Here is a 20,248-nt window from a genome sequence, read left to right as displayed (position 1 = left end):
CTGGATAAATAAAATGTGGCACATATACACCATGGAATGCTGTGCAGCCATAAAAAAGGATGAGTTCATGACCTTTGCAGGGACGTGGATGAAGCTAGAAACCATCATTCTCAGCAAACTAACACAAGAACAGAAAACCAAACACCGCATGTCCTCACTCATAGGTGGGAGTTGAACAATGAGGACACATGGCCACAGGGAGGAACGTCACACACCAGGGCCTGTCGGTGGGTGGGGAGCTAGGGGAGGGATAGCATTAGGAGAAATATCTAATGTAGGTGATGGGTTAATGGATGCAGCAAACCACCATGGCATGTGTATACGTATGTAACAAAACTGCACATTCTGCACATGTACCCCAGAACTTAAAGTATAAAAAAGTATTTTTTAAGAAAAGAAATAGACATTCTGAAGAAGATTTTAATAAGACTCAGAGTCTCATAAACTAATATTCAAAAAGTCAAGGATATAATCTAAACTCACCCAACATACAAAGAATTAAAAATATCTAACCATTTCACAAGGAAATCAACAAACAATAGGCGTTAGTCCCAAGATGATCGTGATGTTAAAATTAACAAAGATTTTAGAGCAACAATTGTAACAATGATAAAAAATACAAAATAAGTAAGTATACAAGTTTTGTTTTCTTCCTCATCTCTTTATTTGGGTCCAAGAGCAAAAAACAATAAACAAAAAAAATCCAACATCTGAAATGTATGAATTTAATGAATTGTCTCAATAGAATAATTGAAATGAAAAAAGAAATCACCAGTGAACTTCCAAATAAATCAATGGGTATTATCTAGTCTGAAGAAGAGAGAGAATAATGACTGTTTGAAAACATGAATAGAATCTCAGAGGTATGTGGGACAATATCTAAAGTTCAAACTACTGTGTTAATCGGTTCTCAGAAGGAAAGTGATATTGATGCAGAAAAAAAGATTTAAAGATTAAAAAAAAATGACTGAAAGCATCCCAAATTTGTTGAAACATTGATTAATACATTCAATAAGCCCAATGAACCCTAAACAAGATAAATTCATAGAAAACCATACACAGACATATTACAATCAAATTGGTAAAAGCAGCAGAAAAAAAAGGAACATTACAGATAAAGGAGAATCCAAATTATTATAGATTTCTCATAAGAAACCATGGAGGCCAGAAGAAAATGAAACAAGAGTTGTAAAGCACTGAAGGAAAAGAACTCTCAAACCAGGATTTTATTCAGTGAAAATATACTGTAGGAATAAACTCAAAATAAAACATTCTCAGACAAAGGAAAGGAAATAGAATTTGTCACCAGCAGCCCTGTGATAAGAAAAATGCTTAAAGAAGTTCTTCATGTTAAAGGAAAATAAGGAATGAAGGAAGAGCAAAGAAATAATAAGTAGTAGAATAGATTTTTTTTCCTCAAAGGATTTAAAAATATATATGACACTTGAAAGCAAAGATTCTAACACTGTTTAGGTAGAAAGGAAAAAGAACAATATGGTTGTAAGGGTTCTAAGTTTATTGCCAAAGTCAGCTGTGTATACAGTAACAAAAAAAAATACAGTCATGCATTGCTTAATGACAGGGATACATTGTGAGAAATAGATTGTTAGGTGATTTCATTTTTGTGTGAACATTATAAAGCATACTTACACAAACCTAGATGGTGTAACTACTCCTAGGTTACAAACCTATATCACACGTTACTGTACTAAGCACTGCAGGCAATTGTAACACAATGGTAAGTATTTGTGTATCTAAACATGAAAAGGTACAGTAAAAATATAATTATAATCTTATGGGACCACTGTCATATGTACGTCTATCACTAACTAAAATGTTGTTATGCAGTGTATGACGGTAAAGAGATAAAGCCAAAAAGACAGTTGGTAAATAAAATACTAAAAGATTCAAATAATACAAAAGAAGGCAAGAAGGACCATCAGAGAAAGGAAAATACAGAAGGCACAAACAGGAATAAAATATTATACCTAAATTCAACCATACCAGTAATTATACTAAATGTAAATGGTTTAAACATATGAAGTAAAAGATAGAGTGTGAGACTGAACAACAACAAAAAAAGATCCAATTATATGCTGTCTAGAAAAACCCACATTCGATATAATTATATAAGTGGTTTAAAAGTGAAAAGGAAAAATATATACCATGCAAACTCTAATCAAAAGAAAGCTGGAGTAGCTATACTACTATTAGACAAAATACATATCAAAACAAACAAAACTGAAGATAAAAAGGATCATTTCATGATGAAAGTATCAGTTCAACAAGGAGACAAAAATCTAATTGTATATATATCTAACAACTGAACACCAAAATACATAAAGCAAATTCTGATAGAACAGAAAATATAAATATGTTTATAATTATATTTGAAAATATCAACACTCCTCTCAAAAGCTAACAGAAAAAAGTAAAATCAGGAAAGATATAGAAAAACTAAACAATACTACCAATTAACCTTACCTAACTGACATTTATAGCACACTATACCAACAGCAGCAGACTGGGTGCTCTTGTCAAGTGAAGACAGAACATTCACAAAGATACCATATCCTGGGCCGTAAAACAAACAAACAAAAAGGCTGGGCATGGTGGCTCAGCCTGTAATCCCAGCATTTTGGAAGGCCAAGGCAGGAGGATTGCTTGAAGTCAGGAGTCCTACACAACCTGGGCAACAAATTGAGGCCCCCAAGTATAAAAAAAAAAAAAATTAGCCAGGTACAGTCTCAAGTGCCTACAGTCCCAGCTACTTGGAAGCCTGAGATGGGAGGATCACTTGATCCCAGGAAGTTGAGGTTACAGTAAGCTGTGATTGAGCCGCTGCACTCCAGCCAGGACAACAGAGTGAGACCCCATCTCTTAAAAGAAATAAAAATTTAAAAATCAAACATTTTTACAAATAAAAAATTAAAGTTTACAAAGTATTTTCTCCTACCATAACAGAAGTAAACTAAAAATTTGTAACAAAAAGGTATCTGGAAAGTAACTAAATATTTAGAAACTAAACACATATCTAAATAATCCACAGGTCAAATGGGAAACATCAAGGAAAATTAGGATATACTTTGAACTAAATAAAAACAAAATGAAATTACCACACAAAAAACTATGGGATTCAGCTAAAGAAGTGTGCAGAGTTAATACCATTGAATGCTTATAAAGGTCACAAATCATTAATATGAGCTTCTGCCTTATGAAACTAGAAAACACACACACCCCAACCACTTCATCGCATAATTCCCCAATTCATCGATAGTGCATTTTTTTCATTTCAACTTCTGAGAAGGCAGTGAAGCAAAATATAATGTGCTAGTATGACTAAGACATCAAGATTCCTAAACATAAAGCCTTGCTTTAATCTTAGTCTGGCTCTGAAAACAGTAATGCTTATTTGTTTACTATTGGAAACACAAAGCCAGGATAAGTAAAACATCTCAGTAGAAGGGTGAACTTTCATCTAATAGAAACAAGAATTTCAAGCTGCTGTTGGTTGTTCATAATTAAATAAGGATGATAAAGGAAAAGTCAATGTCATCAGAATTTCTACCAAAACATGTTTCACCACGGCAATTCTGTTTAAGCATTACCTGAAATAACAAAACCTACAGAATTTTACCTGCTTTCTACACACATCCATAAGCCTTTGAAATTAAAAGCACACACACACACCAAAACCCCAAAACACAGGCAATCACAGGCAATTGACAGCATTGGACATAACTTTTATTAAAGTTTTTATAAAATTGAAGCCTTTCTAATATTTTTTAAACTAACCCTTGATTATGAGAAAGATCTTTCAGTTAATCAATTACCATCCTTTCAAAAGAATGCTAATCACTCTGGCAATAACATGAAGCCATAACTGAAATACCTCAGTATAGTGGCCCTTGGCAGCAGACCACCTGCCTCTCTCCATACCAGTAGAGAGCTGAGCCTTTATTACACACTACCTGGAGTTGCCCAGGTGTTGAGGCTGCAGAATCAGAAGCCTACCATTTAAAAAGCCAACGTAATAACAAACCCAGTGAAATGAAACAATTGCCCACCCTTGAAAGGCCAGGTTGACACTGCGCTGTAATGGCAGGTGAAATGTATAAATCTGCTCTGAAGAGTCAGAGGAACAGGAAACAAAAGCAAGCAGATCAACAGAAACAGACAGGGAGGTGTGATCTGACTCCTGGAGAAATGCTAGGGATTAACACATTAGCATATGCTTTCCTGATTCATCAACAGGACTCTTCTGCACAGACTCTAGGGTGGAGGGTGGAAGACCCTCAGGGCTTAATGGCAGATTTAGGTTTGGGGAGAATAGCACTTCTCATTTGCTCTTCCACTTTTGCCTTCAGTGTTCAAGATAATTGCTTAGTTTCAAATGTATAAACTCAGAGAAATGAATCTCTAATGAGAAATAAGATATCAATACAATACTATTAGTATGAATGTCACATACATAATCAATGAATGTATACAGTAGAGTCACATGAAGATGAATACTGACCTAAAATTTTTTTGCATACTCCAACCTAAACCTCTAGTTGTTTTCTAACCAGAAGTGTCAGCAATAAAAATGAAGATGAGCAGTACCCACTCCACACCAGGTCTGTTGCATCCATCTTACTCAATCCTCACGACTACACTATGAAGCAGATGTTATCACTTCTCCTGAACAAATGAGGGAACTAGTTCAAAGACTTAAATTGTTGACTCAAAATTGAAGAGTTAATACAGAGTGGGACCTGAAATCAAACCCCAAATATGATGCCAGAGTGTGTTTCTTACCCCAATCTGCCTCCACTAGAGCAAAGGGTACTTGCCTGTCTTTAGTTATCTTAATAGTGACAGCAAATAGAATTCCAAAGGCCTAAATTTTGATAGATTTTTCTAGCACCAGGCAGTGTCTGGCACATAGCCAGCACCAAAGAATTTACTAAACTGAGTGCAATTCTAAGAAGTGACAAACTACACAATAGACACCCAAAAATACACCAATGAAACTGGAAGAAATTATGTCTTCTTGAACACTCACGCAAATAACACAGACAAAAATGGAAGCAGCATAGGCTTTGGTGTCAGGGGATGTTGAGTGGAAAACCCGTCTCTGCCACTTTGAAGGTATTTAAATCTTTCTTTGGCTCAGCCTCCTAATAAGTAAAATGGGAGTTATAACACTTCCTGGCATTGCTCTCAGTATTAAAGCAAGAACGTATGCAAACACCTACCAGAATACCTAGCACATGGAAAATGAGCAGTATTACTCCCCTTCCTTCATAATGTATTTTCCCCAAACTTGTTTTTATAAAGTATGTGATTGCTAGAGCAAGTGCCTCTGAATAGGAATTTAATCTAATAAGAATAATGGAAACAGACAAGGAAAGGTGAACTGAGTGAAAATAACAAGTAACACATAACTGCAGCCTTTATAAATACCCTTTCAGAAGGAGCCTCCAAATCTAGCTGACTGGCCCAAGTTTTTCCCCTCCAGCCTGCTGCTTTAACTCTAGCCCATAAGTGGTGCAAAGTAGTTCCCTATCTGACAGCTGCTTAGCATCCCACATGAAATAGCACTCACAACCCAGTTCAGACTCTGCTGTGCTGGCCATATCACCAACTTCCACTATATTTCAGTAGCAGCAGGCCCCTGCGGCAGGCTTGCCATTCAAATAAAAAGAAGTATGGCAGGGAGAAGTCTTTTTTATAAACTGCTAAGTATTGCTGTGCCTCTTCCTCTTCTAGGCACTAAATCATTAATTCAGAACTCAAGCAGTGTGCAGGCAAAGAGATAGGAAATGCTCAAACACTCATCCATCCTTCCCTCTGTCCCCTCTTCTTTTCTGCCTCCTTTCCTGCCTTCCAACACTTTTACAGTGGATTATTCCTGCCTATAGTTGGATATGATGTTTTGAAAAATATAATGACAAATACGTGCACATTAATGTCGGATCATTCTTTCAAAAAGAGGGAAAGGGAGGGAAAAAATTTCAGATCTTTATGAGGAATATGTAGAAGTGACTGCTTTATTATGATCTTAATGAATTTTTCTCTCTCACACAAGGATATTACCATAGTTACTGCCAGTAGCATTTTGTAATGCCCTTTCAGTCAGTTGGAGAAAAGAGGTAAAAATTCAGTAATGATTATGAAAATACTAACAAGTTCATTACAGTAAACATGGGGTTTTCCTCCCCTTACTTTTGAATATATGTGATTTAATAAAATACTAAACAATTGTATTATTAAAAGTTTTGAGAAACTACCTTTTATTATAAGTAAATGTAATTGAAAATGCTCATTACTTTTATAAAAAGTGTACTGGATATATGAATGTCACTCTTAGGAAATATATGATTTTACTTACCTAAAGTTGTGATTACAAATCTGAGAATACACAATTAGTTCTTATAATAGAAAATACTACCTTTAATAATCTTGGCCTTATATTTAATTATATTTATAATTGCTTCACAATAAATTCATCAACAATTTTACCAAGATACTCCCTATATCTAAATCTAAATGTCAAGTTATCAGATTTTCAAAACACAATTTGTACATACACTTAAAAACAGAGGCTGAAAGCATTATCCCAAGATGCCATATTTCTATTTCTGAAAATTATGCATACCAAAATTGTGTCAAATAGAAGTGTTGAATGCTAAGTGTTACAATAGTTAAAATATAATTTAGATTTTTAAAATCAATGCGGGTACCTAATTACATATGTCTACATGTACGACTCAACATAAAATGTCTCACTAGAAAAGATGTTCAGTTTCAATGCTGAAATACTAGGTTTCACCTTTAAAAAGAAAAAGAACACACTATCATATCATGCCAATTGACATTGACAACAAGTTCAGGTCTACAATAATAAAATGAAACTGTCCCTTAAATATGGTACTGTTTCCCCCAAAAATGGGGTCTGATAGCAGTACCTTTCAATTCACAAAAACAATAAAATGGTCATATTAAATCTATAATGTCAACAGGTTTATGATCACAAACACTTGATGAGCTGAACGTTGCACCTACCCTTCAATAATGCTTGCAGTGTGACAGGGTCTGACGGTTACCATAGTGATCATGTGGCAGCTTCTGATTTATTACCTTGTTCCCCAGGACTGTGATAGCTCTTCGGCTATACCTTCAGCAGCTATTTCAGATTTGAGAGCTACACTATGATAAATGTCTACTATCTAAAAGATATACTCAACAGAATGTAACCTTGGAGAGCAGTGCTTTAAATGCAAATTGCCAGCTTTGCCTTCCTCTTAGAATATGAAAGAGTAATTCCAAAGCCATGAAAACGGGAGGTCTCTGGCCTCTGACACAGCGATTCTTTTCCTTGGGGACTGTCATTTTCAGGGATACCACCCAGTGAATATTTAAGCAGTCAGAAACAGAAAATGAGGCAATGAATTCTGCTGAGGCTTGCCCAAGTAGCACATTGATTACAAAAGCAGGCATGAGTCTAAGCAATTAGTGAGGCATTCAGTTATATGGCGCCAAATGTGCAATGTATTTAGAAAAGTTATCACCACCGGTCAATAAATTATGCCATTTCATCTCAACTAATTGACACAGCTAACGCTTCCACACAGAACCCTGAAAAGAACATTTCAGAAGATAAATCTCACAGTCGGGTGTCCATTTGTCAATGCTTCCTACTTACATGCCAAAGGAAATGAGTTCTTATTAAAAAAAACTACCCAGTTTTATCTGATTTTTGCCTTAGGAAACACCTCACACAACACCAGATATTTGTCACAGAAGTTTGTCACACAACTAGGTAGCACATAGATGCCAGCAGTCACCAGTGCACGTGTGAATTAACATCCTAGAAAGATGATGACATGTATCATTTGATACCATTACCTTGTTTCTCTCTATTCTTTCATTTGACTGCATGGCAATGAAATACTGCCTTGCAAGCTTATCATGCTCATAAGCACCGTGCACTAATTTGTGTATTAGCAAGTCCCACATGGCTACCAAGTTATTGATTCTGCCATCTAATTCCCTGGCCTTGACAGGAAGGATATTGCTTTTAGGATAAATAAAACAATCTCCACAATCATTTATGTACAGTTCTTAGAGATTTATTTGCAGAAATCTTTTCGAAGGAAGAAAACACAGACAGTATTTTCACAGCTTAGATCAGCACAAATGAAGACCAGTTTACTCTCTTTTTTGCAAATATTAAAGCATAACCATAGCCAGGGATGTGTTCTTCCTGACTCACAAAACCCAGAGGTTGAAATATATTTTCCGTTTTCTGCTTTGTTGATTCATCAAATCTGTGCAATTTCTGTCTGTGTAGTACGTTAATGGGCTCTTCATAAATCACTGCTGACTTAACCAAAGACTTACTTGATACTAACTCTTACTTTGTTTTACTGGTAAATGGGGTAGTGGAAAAGTCAAATAAGTCAAAATACCTCTCATTTTCAAATAACTGGAATACAGACACATTTGCCAAATAGTTTCAGGAACTACTTTCAAATTACAAATCATATTTTGGGGCATGGGGGAAGGCAGAAATTTACTGCTTTGAATTAGCTATTTGATTCTGTACTGGGAAAAGAAAACCAATAGAATACAGACAACTCTTCACCTCCTCCTCCACCCATAATGCCCCCCAGCTCCTTATCACAAATGGTTACACATCTGTAAGCATTGCAAGCTATTTAATTGAATATGACCTGTCTGTTCTCACTAATTCTCACTAGGAATTCACTGGTACTGTACACACATGAGACCAGTATGGGACTAATATCTTTTTATTTCAGACCAGATACACAACATGTAGAATTCAGACAATCAGATCAAGTATTGAGAGGTCACAAGATATTAGCATCTATGAGAAAATATTATTTTTAAAAACTATATGCATGTATTTGGTATTAAGAAGTCCCAAAGTTAAAAAGCAATTTATGTACCTCATAGCATTTCTACCTTGCACAGGAGCAAAATTAGGCAAATACATAACTTGCAAATCTGGCTTGGCCTTAATTGTGCAAACAGTGAACTAGCATTTTTACATAGGTCTCCATTTCACTACTGTCCTTGAAGCTATGGCATCAGCCCTAACATTCCCAGAACCTGGTACTCCAAACCTACTTTACAGGTCCCAATCCTTATCAGTAATACAGTGGCTTTACATCTGCACCTCCAACTAGAACAATTTGTGAACAGGATAAGAAAAACACTGGTTTTTACAGGCTCTCTGATTCCATTCTATTTCCTCCTTACCCCCACTAAGCCACCAGGTATAGTATAGACAGGTGATCAAAATCAAAGTGGTAAAACCCAGGATAGCCAACACAATATTAAAAATGAAGAACTAAGTTGCAAGAGTGACACTACTCATGTTCAAGAGTTACTATAAATCTACAGTAATCAAGATAGTGTGGTTTGATGAAAGAAAAGGCAAATAGATCAATGGATCAGAATAGAGACCCCAGAAATAGATCCATGTAAATATAGTCAGCTGATCTTTGACAAAGGAAAAAAGACAATATAATGGAACAAAAATAGTGTTTTCAACAAATAGTGCTGAAACAACTGGACATCCACATGCAACAAAAAAAGATTAATCTAGACACAGATCATACACCTTTCACAAAAATTTAGTCAAAATGAATCATAGACCTAAGTGTAAAACAAAAAACTATAAAACTCCTACAAGATAACATAAGAGAAAATTTAGATAACCTAGGGTTTAGCAATGACTTTTTAGATATGATACCGAAGGCGCAATCCATGAAAAAGAATGGATAAATTTGTCTTCATTATAATTAAAATTTTCTGCTCTCCCATAGATTGGGAGAAAATATGTGCAAATGATTAAAGGCCCGTTATCCAAACTATACAAAGAACTCTCCAAAACACAATAAGAAAACAACCTGATTTAAAAATGGGCCGAACACCTTAACAGACACCTCACTAAAGAAGCTGTATAGATGGGGGAAAAGCATATGAAAAGATGCCCCACCAGAAAAATGCAAATTAAAACACCAATTCAATACCACAACACACCTATTAGAATGGCAAAATCCAGAACACCAACAACACTAAATGCTGGCAAGGATGTGCAACAACAGGAACTCTCATTCATGGCTGGCAAGAATGCAAAATGGTACAGCCATTTTGGAAAACAGTTTAGTGGTTTCTTGGAACGTTGAACATACTCTTAACATATGATGCAGCCCCTTGGTATTTACCCCAAAGAGCTGAAATCTTATGTCTAGACAAAAACCTGCCTACAGATAGCTACAGCAGCTTTACTCATAATTGTCTGAACCGGGAAGCAACCAAGATGTCCTGCAGTAGATGAATGGAAAAACTGTGGCACATCCAGACAATGAAATATTATTCGTCCCTAAAAAGTAATGGGCTATCAAGACATGAAAAGACATGAAAGAAACTGAAATGTATATTACTAAGCAAAAGAAACCAATCTGCTTACTACACAGGCTACCTACTACATAATTCCAACTCTGACATTTTGGAAAAGGTGAAACTATGGAGACAGTAAAGAGATTTGACAGGGTTAGCAGGGAGGAAGGAATGAATAGGCAGAACACAGAGAATTTTTAGGGCGATGAAACTACTCTGCATGATATCATAATGTTGGGTACACGTCAATATACATTTGTCCAAAACCACAGAATGTGTGACACCAAAAGTGAATCCCAATGTAAACAATGGACTTTAGATAAAAGTGATGTGTGGATATAAGTTCAATTATTATAACGAAATGTACCACTCTGGTGGAGGATGTTGATGATGAGGCAGGCTATGCATCTATTAGGGCAGAGGGTGTATGAAAAATCTCTGTACCTTCCACTCAGTTTTGCTGTAAACCTAAAACTACTCTCAAAAAAAAATGTGTATATAAATACAGAGTTTTAGTAATAAAATTTATCTATACTTATGGTTTGGTTTCATTTTTGTTTAAGGAAAACTGGGCCAGGCATGGTGACTGACATTTGTAATCCCATTTGGGATGCTGAAGCAGGAGGCTCACTTGAGCCTAGGAGTTCAAAACCAACCTGGGCAAGATGGTGAGACTCTGTCTCTACAAATAAATAAATAAAGGTATAAGAATAAATTTTAGGGCCAGATATGGTGGCTCATACCTGTAATCCCAGCACTTTGGGAGGCAGAGGCGGGCAGATCACGAGGTCAGGAGTTCAAGACCAGCCAGGCCAACACAGTGAAACCCCGTCTCTGCTAAAAATACAAAAATGAGCTGGGAATGGTGGCACAAGCCTGTAATTGCTTGAACCTGGACTGGGAGGCAGAGGTTGCAGTGAGCCGAGATCGCGCCACTTCACTCCAGGCTGGGCTACAGAGCGAGACTCCATCTCAAAAAAAAAAAAAAAAGAACAAATTTTAAAGGAAAATAGAGTGTAAATCTACCAATTCCTTCCTGTCATTTAATTGTAAACCAACTAGCACCCACCCATCCAAACTCAGTGATAGAAAAGAAAAAAAAAAAAGGTGTTGACGGACAGGTCTGCAGTATTCAACGCCTTCTGTTTCAGCAGCTCCTGCAAATCCTGTCCCTTCACTTTTCTTACCTGTGTAGCCCACTAGGAGTTAACAACTGTCAGGCAGGCAAGAGTCACTGTGGCCCAGAGGTCACCAATCTTATTAAATCTCTATGCTGCCACTAGAACTAAGTAATGCCCACACCGCTCAGAGCAAGGCAGGGGGGGAAATGATTGAAGAGACAGAGTTAGAAAAGCCAGAGCAGAAATGAAAAACGAATAAGAAGTGAGTAAGTGGTAGAAAAACCAAATACTTCCACACATGGACTGTCCCTACCTTTCATCTAAGAATACAACAATCAGCCGGGCGCAGTGGCTCACACGTGTAATCCCAGCACTTTGGGAGGCCAAGGAGGGCGGATCACAAGGTAAAGAGATCGAGACCATCCTGGCCAACACAGTGAAACCCCCGTCTCTACTAAAAATATAAAAATTAGCTGGGCGTGGTGACACGTGCCTGCAGTCCCAACTACTTGGGAGGCTGAGGCAGGAGAATCGCTTGAACGTGAGAGGTGGAGGTTGCAGTGAGCCGAGATGGCACCACTGCACTCTAGCCTGGTGACAGAGCGAGACTCCATCTAACAAAAAAAAAGAATACAATGATCAAGAAGGCATTTGGTGTAATCAACCATTGCAACTGGGAAACTCCCCTAAAACAGAGCACAATCTTACATTTTTGTGATAGATGTCATTCTACTGTGAATATACTGCCCACACCCAGAAGTACTGGTGTAGTCATCCTTTGGCATTTTGTAGACAAGTGCGAAAATTCTGCGAGTATGAAACATATTGACATTTATTTTTATAATGGCAGTGTTCCAAGATAGAATACACTGTCTTTCATTTTAATGAACAAGAATTGGACTGGAACAAATACACATGATATAGCTTCTCACTTTTTAATCTCATTTACATATGCTAAATACATTATTAAACAATCTTTCTAGTGTTGTCTTAGCTATACAATTACAGGTTTATGTCTTGTTTGTAAATGTTTATAGTTGAGGGAGAAGCAATGATCATTGAGTCTTTATAAAGATCATAATATTAGGTACAGGGACCTAGTGATCATTTTCAAACACTATAAATTGAACAGAGGTGGTTGGCTTTATTTGTTAAGAAAAAAATTTTACTTCACAATGCATAAAACTTCACTTATTTCAAAAAACATCCTCTATAAGTACATCCAAGATTATAATCATATTATATTCTTCTTAAAGTTTTAAAAATAGCATGTGATGAAAGAGATACAGCTAATCTAAAGATATCAGGATGGTAAGGCCTAAGGCCATGGCATGTGAAAAGCCAATGAAGGTGATTATCTAGCCTGGGGAGGTCAGCTCAACTCAAGAAGAGATAGGTATGTGTGAGGAGAATTAGATGTGCTCTTGATGGCACCAGATATCAAAGTAGTAACAATGGTTAGGAGGTTTAGGGAAATAGATACCAACTTAAAATGAAAATTTTTATTTAGAAAAATTACCATGACTTAAAGATAGGAAGAGCTTCATAAATTAGTGTGTAAGAATTGTCTAGAAAGAATACCTAGAAGGATGGTTATAGTCTCACTTTAGACTCCATAATACTTCAGGGCCTTTTGGACCAGATAGACTATGTTATGAGATCACTGGAAATGTTAACCACATATAGAATAATGACATGCACTACTCGGAAACACTCTAAGGACTAATTAGCAACTGAGTTGCTTGCTGCCAATGCCAAATGGTCATCCAAAATTTAAGTTACCAACATTTGTTTCCTTTTTCTCAAAATATGGTTTTAATCAAAACAGGACTAAGCAAATGAACCAAGAAAATACTCAAAACCTTCAATATGGCACCAACACAGCTCAAATACTTTATTCCTCTTTCCTTCTAATCCCTAGGCCATTTTCCACTGGCAGAGAAGATAGAACAGACTGAATAAACACAATAGAAAAATAGGTTTTGATCTCTCAAATCAACAAGCCACTTCTATGCCCTTTGAGCTGACATCACAAATCACTTTAATATAATTTTCTGTAGTTCCTTTATAAACAATGCCTTAAGTGGTGGGCTAAGTGGGGGGAAGTGCTTAAGGAATCAGCCTTTCCCCAGTGGTGTTTCGCAGCTATGTGACTGGTCGTTTCTACTTACTGATGTGTATATGATACCTATTCATTAGCTATTCTGTTGTAGGGAAGCTGGACTAGATAGCTTTAAGCTCTCTTTCAAACCTAAGAGCTGATGAACTTATGCAACTTGGAAATCAAAGCTGAATCAAACTGCAAACAATATACCAAACCTAAAGATTTTTGAAATACTGATATTTTTCCTCTCCCCAAGAAGACAGAGTGTGTTACAATTTCTAATTCATTCAATACCTGAATACCTACCATGTGCTAAACACTGTTCTAGGAACTAGGCATACAGCAATAAAATAAAGAAATCCACAGCAATAAACTAAAGAAATAGTGACACATTTGAACACTCTAAAATACTTGAACTATAAAAAACCCAAGCTATTATAAACATTCATTCATAAAGATTATATAATGTATATATGTATACATACTTAATGTATAAGTCATATAGTAAAATATGATCTAAGAATTTTCAGAGACAGCACAATTCTATGAAAACTTAATAGATTAAGCACTAGATGGATCAGAAAAGTATGTAATAACTATTCAAAAGCTGAAGAGTACTATTCCAATGCCTAGATGCATGGACTCATCATCAGGCACAGACGATGTGATCAGAAACTACTTCCTGTAAGTGGTTTTCTATTTATTATGAGCCTTTAATCAACAAGCAAGCATTGGGTGTCTAATAGCTGTAAATTCTACCATTCATTCTACCTTTAAGTGCTTACTATATGCAAGTTCCATGGTGGAATATAAAGATAAAAGACATAGTCCCATGTTTCAAGTGGTTCAGAGTATACTAGCCAAAATTAGACAACATATAAATATAGAAATCATAATATAATATAGTTTAAAAACTAGCATAAGTCAGGAATTTTGAGTGTAATGTACACTACTGTATTAATTGAATATTCATTGCCACCAATTGTAAAATACACTATCATGTTATAACAAGAAAATAGGAAACAATAGATTTAAAAAATGATAAAGGAATAACATATTTTACTAGGGAGGAAAAGAGAAGAGTGCCAATTAACCAAGATGCATTATTAATTGTAAAGATTTGAGAGATTTTAAAATGTGGAAAAATTTATTAGCATCAAAGAGAAATGATACTAACTAAAAGTAATTAAATTAACAGCTTTCTATAAATAAAGGACTATACCTGAAGGAAAATTATCTATGCTTGCAATGAAGATTAACTCAATCACCAGACAGAAATACACCATGATGCAATGTCAATTTCAGTAGCACATAAAATACCATACTGACCTTGAAAGTGATCTTGGAAAGCATCCTTACTCAGATGCTTATTTTGTACCATCCCCAATTTTGCCATCCCCTAAGAGACAATTACTCCCACAAAAATCTGTACATGCATTTGTTTTTCCTTTCACTTTGGAAACCACAGTTGTGCTTTATAGGTTTTAAGGGCAAAAAATATCTTATTGACTTCTGAATCCTAGCTCAGTGCTTGTTTAGTGAATCAGCAATGACTCTTTGACATATCTGAAACAACAGACACTACCAGCATAAGACAATCAAGACTGGTCTATAAATGGTAGAGTATAAGGCAGGGCATAAAACCAACAGACTCTCAAACTTCTCAGCCCCAGTTTTACCATACTATCAAGGAACTGTTTGCTGGTATTACTGGAGAGTTATGAATAGCTTCATTTCATAAGTTACTAAATTGGAAGAAATACTGTGTCTGAAACAAGGATTAAAATACAGCTCTAAAGACACAAAGAGAAAGGAAATACTTGCAGAATAATACCCTGGGCAAATAATCAAATTTGAATTGGAGGCTGGGACTTTCTCTCTTAATGATAGCATAGAGGTAAACAGATGTGGTCCACATCTGAGTGCATTTTTAAAATGTAGCAGGTCACTGGGTAAGGGCATGTAAAAATTAAGTTATTAGCACTATAAAGTACTTCAATATTATTGTCAGGCCATCATATAAAGAAAAGTCTCCACAGAAAGAAAAACGCAAGTGTATGAAATCTGTAAGGTAGCATGTGTATTTGGAGATGGGGCTACATAGAGGTGAAGTCCTGAGTTACTGTTATTACAGACAGGAATCTCCAAGATGTTTCTTATTGCCGTTATGGGTAACAGCAGAATTACATGTTCCATTTCTTTTGTGCTTACAATGTGCCAGGTGCCGTATACTGTGTTAATAAGCACTTAAGATCTAATATCTCACTTAATTCTCATTACCATCCTTCACTCCCCATTTCGAATGTTACCAACTCTTGATAATTATAGCACCTAAATTTCTCTCCAGCCATCTGCACCTTTCCATCGCCACTACCACTACACTAAACTGGGCCCTCCTCCCCTTTAACGTGAACCAGTGAATGCATTTCCTTACTAAACTCCTATTCTCAAGTCTCAGCCCTCTTCCAGCTCTTCCCCCATATTGCTGGTGGACTTACCTTTATAAATGCAAGCTGTCATTCTTTCCAGTGCCACGGGTTCTAAACCCTTAGCAGAGCATGTGAGTTCTGCATAATATAGATCCTATCTGCCCTTCAAGACTTTACTGCCCCTTTCAACCTTTAGTTCTAGGCTCCAGCCAGGCAGCACTTTCATCATATTTTTAGTACCCTACACAGGCCATGTCACTTTACCTCTCCATGCCTCCTGCAAACTGTTATAGACCCTGCAAGACTCAACTCAAACATCACTTCTGTGAAGATTTCCATGACATAAACCCTGACCTCCTAGCAATCACCACCTGTCAAGAAATGGCAGCCTAAAAGTAGACATGTATTCTTCACACTTCCAAAGCACATGGCTCATTCTGTGGAAGTCAGTTGGTGAGAGTGTGGGGGACTGAACAGAAAAGGCTGGACACCCACCCCAAGGGCATGCTTTAAACTCAGTTAATTTCACCACAGTCTAGTGTAGCTCAATTCCATCAGTGATAGAGTTGACCAGAATGGAGAAGCCAACTCATACTCACTAACCAAGCAGTAAATGACATATGTAGTCTTTAGCTCATCAGCTAATCGGGACATCAAAAAAAGCATGTGAAACGACAGTGTCAACACATTTCTTTTTGTCTTTATTATATCTGATTCACATTAGGTTCTGATCCTATTTATGCCTGAAGCATGCCTTATTTTTATAGCTTTATTGAGGCAAGATAGATCATTTCTTTCTTTGTCTGCCCTGCCTTGGGAGATGATTTTCAAAAAGCCAAATCCTTATATCTCTTTTCCTTTTCATTTTAATCTTCATAAAGACATGCTTTCACCACATCATGCCAGAAAATGAGTAATCGTGCTAACAGCACCTAAGAAAATATGCAAACTACTAACATTTCTGAAGCCAAGAAGGATTTAACACATTGTCTTTATCTGATTTCCTTCCTAAAAATAAAAATTGAGTTAGTGTATACCAGGAAGTATATTTGCAGTAGGTAAATATGTCTTATGTATGTTCCACTTTACTCCAACTCTTTCTAATTTCTTCCTAGAAATTATGTACTCACATGAAACTAGTTATTATGTTTATAGAAAATAAACAAAGTCAGCATTTCAGCAGTAATACACATGAGCAGCTATTTCTTTTGCCTGCGGTGTGTATAAGACCAAAATATTTTAAAACATGTTATACCACTTTGAGGTATTATCTGTTGTTGATTGCCACTAACTCTAATTTTATATCAGCAGGAAAGAATATTGCTTGAAAATATTAAATGAACCTACACATTTGGGTCCTCCATCATCAAGTTTTCCTAGCATACAATTCCTCTGGGTAATAATGTAGACAGTGCTGGATGAATCTAACTCCCTTGCTTAGGACATACATTTTTCTAATCTAAACATAAATGCAAAAATCAGTTATGTCAAAATTTCATACAATGTTCTTGTAGAATTTTTTTTTTTTTTTTTTTTTTTTTTTGAGACAGAGTCTCACTCTATTGCCAGGCTGGAGTACAGTGGAGAGATCTCGGCTCAGTGCAACCTCTGACTCCCTGGTTCCAGCGATTCTCCTACCTCAGCCTCCCAAGTAGCTGGGATTACAGGCACGTGCCATCACGCCCAGCTAATTTTTGTATTTTTAGTAGAGACGGGGTTTCACCATGTTGGCCGGAATGGTCTCCATCTCCTGACCTCGTGATCCACCCACCACAGCCTCCCAAAGTGCTGGGATTACAGGCATGAGCCTCTGCACCCAGCCAAAATTTTTTAAAGAAAAGAGAAGGGAAAAAAGAGAAAGACAACAAAATTCTAGCAAATGGGACCTGAGGAAGCTTCAGACAGAGATTAACAATTGCCTCAAAATCATCAAGTGGCATTGTTATTTGAATATGGACAGACACCACAGTACACAAAGGCTGTTCAGAATTAGAAAAGCTACTGACTCTGCTAAATCACACACAATATACTGGCCACTAGCACACAAAGGATTAAGTATTCAGCAAGCTAGCTGGGCCAGAAATAAATGTCAGAACACATATGTAGTAAACAGTAGTCAATGACCTGGTTCCTGCCCACCTCATTACTCAAATATGCTGTCTTCCAGCTTTTTTGCATTGGAAGAAAATAATTTAACACTGGATAACATCATGGATAGGCATACATGAAGAAAGTAATCCCAAAAATTCCCTCCTTAATAAGAGGTCTGTATCTTAAACAACAGGCAAAGTATTAGAGAGCCATACCTCTTAAAGGAGGGATACTGTCAAGAGGGGTTTAATATCCCTTTCCTAAATATTTTTGCTTAATTCAACTTCTTAAGATTACCAATGACAAAACAAGGAAATGCATTCTTGGGGAGTCAGAGATTCAGATGCTACATCCAGTATTCTCACTTGGTGACATTGGGTTTCTCACTTCTTTAGATGAGAGTTTTTTCATTGTTAAAAAAAGAAAGGTGTATGTAGCTTAGTCTAAATTATCTCCAGTGTACAAAAACAGCTTGGAGTTTATTATTACTTTTTAAAGTGAACAAATTAGAATAAAGATAATACAGATTTCAGTGAATGCACATTTTATCCACTGGAAGACTGAACTCTAGCTATCCTATAAAAACGGTGGTCACTGTTTTCCTTTAGAATTCTCCAAAGGTGACTTTATAATGTCCCTTAGCAATATACTGTCATATTTCGATAAGGAGAAAAAGCAGAATAAAATGTTATACAAATTGCTCAAATCAATGCATAGATGGAGTCTTGGCTAACACAAACCACAAGAAATGGCCTTTTTAACATTTGGGGAGGGAAGTACAGAAAATGCATCAGTTCTTAATAAAGAATAAAAGTACTGAATCTGTTCTATAGCCAAATCACTACAGAGAGGGTTAGGAATAGAAGGTGAAATCCTGACTTTGGTTTCCTCTTTATTATTACACCTCTAAAGCACCACTTCCCAAACATTGTTCTATGAGATGTTCACAGTTGCCTATCTGAAAACGGGACTCTGGGACCAAATGCAGAAAGAAACAGTTAAATAGGTTTCTCCACTGCTGACCTTTTCATAGCCATGTAGTACAAATATAGATCTGTATCTCCCAAGGAGGAATACGTAAGGCATCAACACCCTACCTTTGCCTCCCCACAACCGAAATACCTACTAACCCTTTATGAAACAGAACAGAACACTCTTCTACCTACTAGAATTTTTTTTTAAAAAAAGCTGATCTAAGTTTTCCCTCAAATTCCCACCAGCCCCCTCACTATTTTCCCATATACAAAATTTAAACTCTACTTCAGGTTACTTATCAAGGAAGTTTCACATTTAAATAGTTTAGTGAATAACAAAATGCTTGAATGAAAGAAAGGAATCCCGTCTTCGATTGTATTGCCCACAACTTTTTCAGAGTATGTCAAATTCACTGTTTAAAGAACGAGATTAAATTACTGTTACTGTTATTTCAAAAGATTTTTTTTTCTTTTGCAGATGAAAGAAATACACTACTATGATACTCTGCTCCACAAACACGAATTCATTCATCTACCTATTTCCCTCCTCACTACCCCTTTCTCTCAACACACACACAGGCATACAATTTCATGATAAAATATCTCAGGAACAGAAAAGCAGCACAGCATTACTCCTGCAGTTTCTCCTTATACAACCTGCAGCTTAAGGGAAGGTCAGCAGCATAAAAAAAGGTGATGACTTTGAAATGTGTATCACGAAACCAAGCTATTTATCAATAAGCCTAACAAGAATAAGGTGAGAGCCCATTTCAGCTGGCCAGAATGACTGCTGTACATCACACTCAGAGGCAGCAAGCCAAGACAGAATAAGGGTTACCAAGTTGTTATGGTAACTAAATTGTAGCTGGTTCCATAAAACATTAGCTTTTCTATCCCAGGGCCCATGTTTAAAATTCAATGCAAGTCAAGGTCTTTAGTTCAAATGAGGCAGCTAGTGGTCCCCTCAACCTACAATAAACTACGCCAAGAACGAACTCCATTTGTGCAGAGCACAGCAGCAGCCACAAACAAGCAAGCTCAGCTGCTCTAAGCCAAAGGGCTTCTCCCATTAACCCTCAGCCTGTGACATCATGACCAAAGCGGCAACCTACT

At 36.6% G+C, this 20,248-nt stretch overlaps 1 protein-coding gene across 3 annotated transcripts in view; it reads right to left on the bottom strand.

Moving 5' to 3' along the window:
* Positions 1–20,248, bottom strand: part of NAV3 (neuron navigator 3) — an 890,287-nt gene that overhangs the window by 845,001 nt on the left and 25,038 nt on the right. The window lies entirely within an intron of this gene.

The sequence above is a fragment of the Gorilla gorilla genome, chromosome 10 (assembly GCF_029281585.2).
Source record: "Gorilla gorilla gorilla isolate KB3781 chromosome 10, NHGRI_mGorGor1-v2.1_pri, whole genome shotgun sequence".
NCBI classification, from domain to species: Eukaryota; Metazoa; Chordata; class Mammalia; order Primates; family Hominidae; genus Gorilla; species Gorilla gorilla.
The sequence above is the reverse complement of the archived record's forward strand: the minus strand, read 5'-3'. Positions and strand labels throughout refer to the sequence as shown.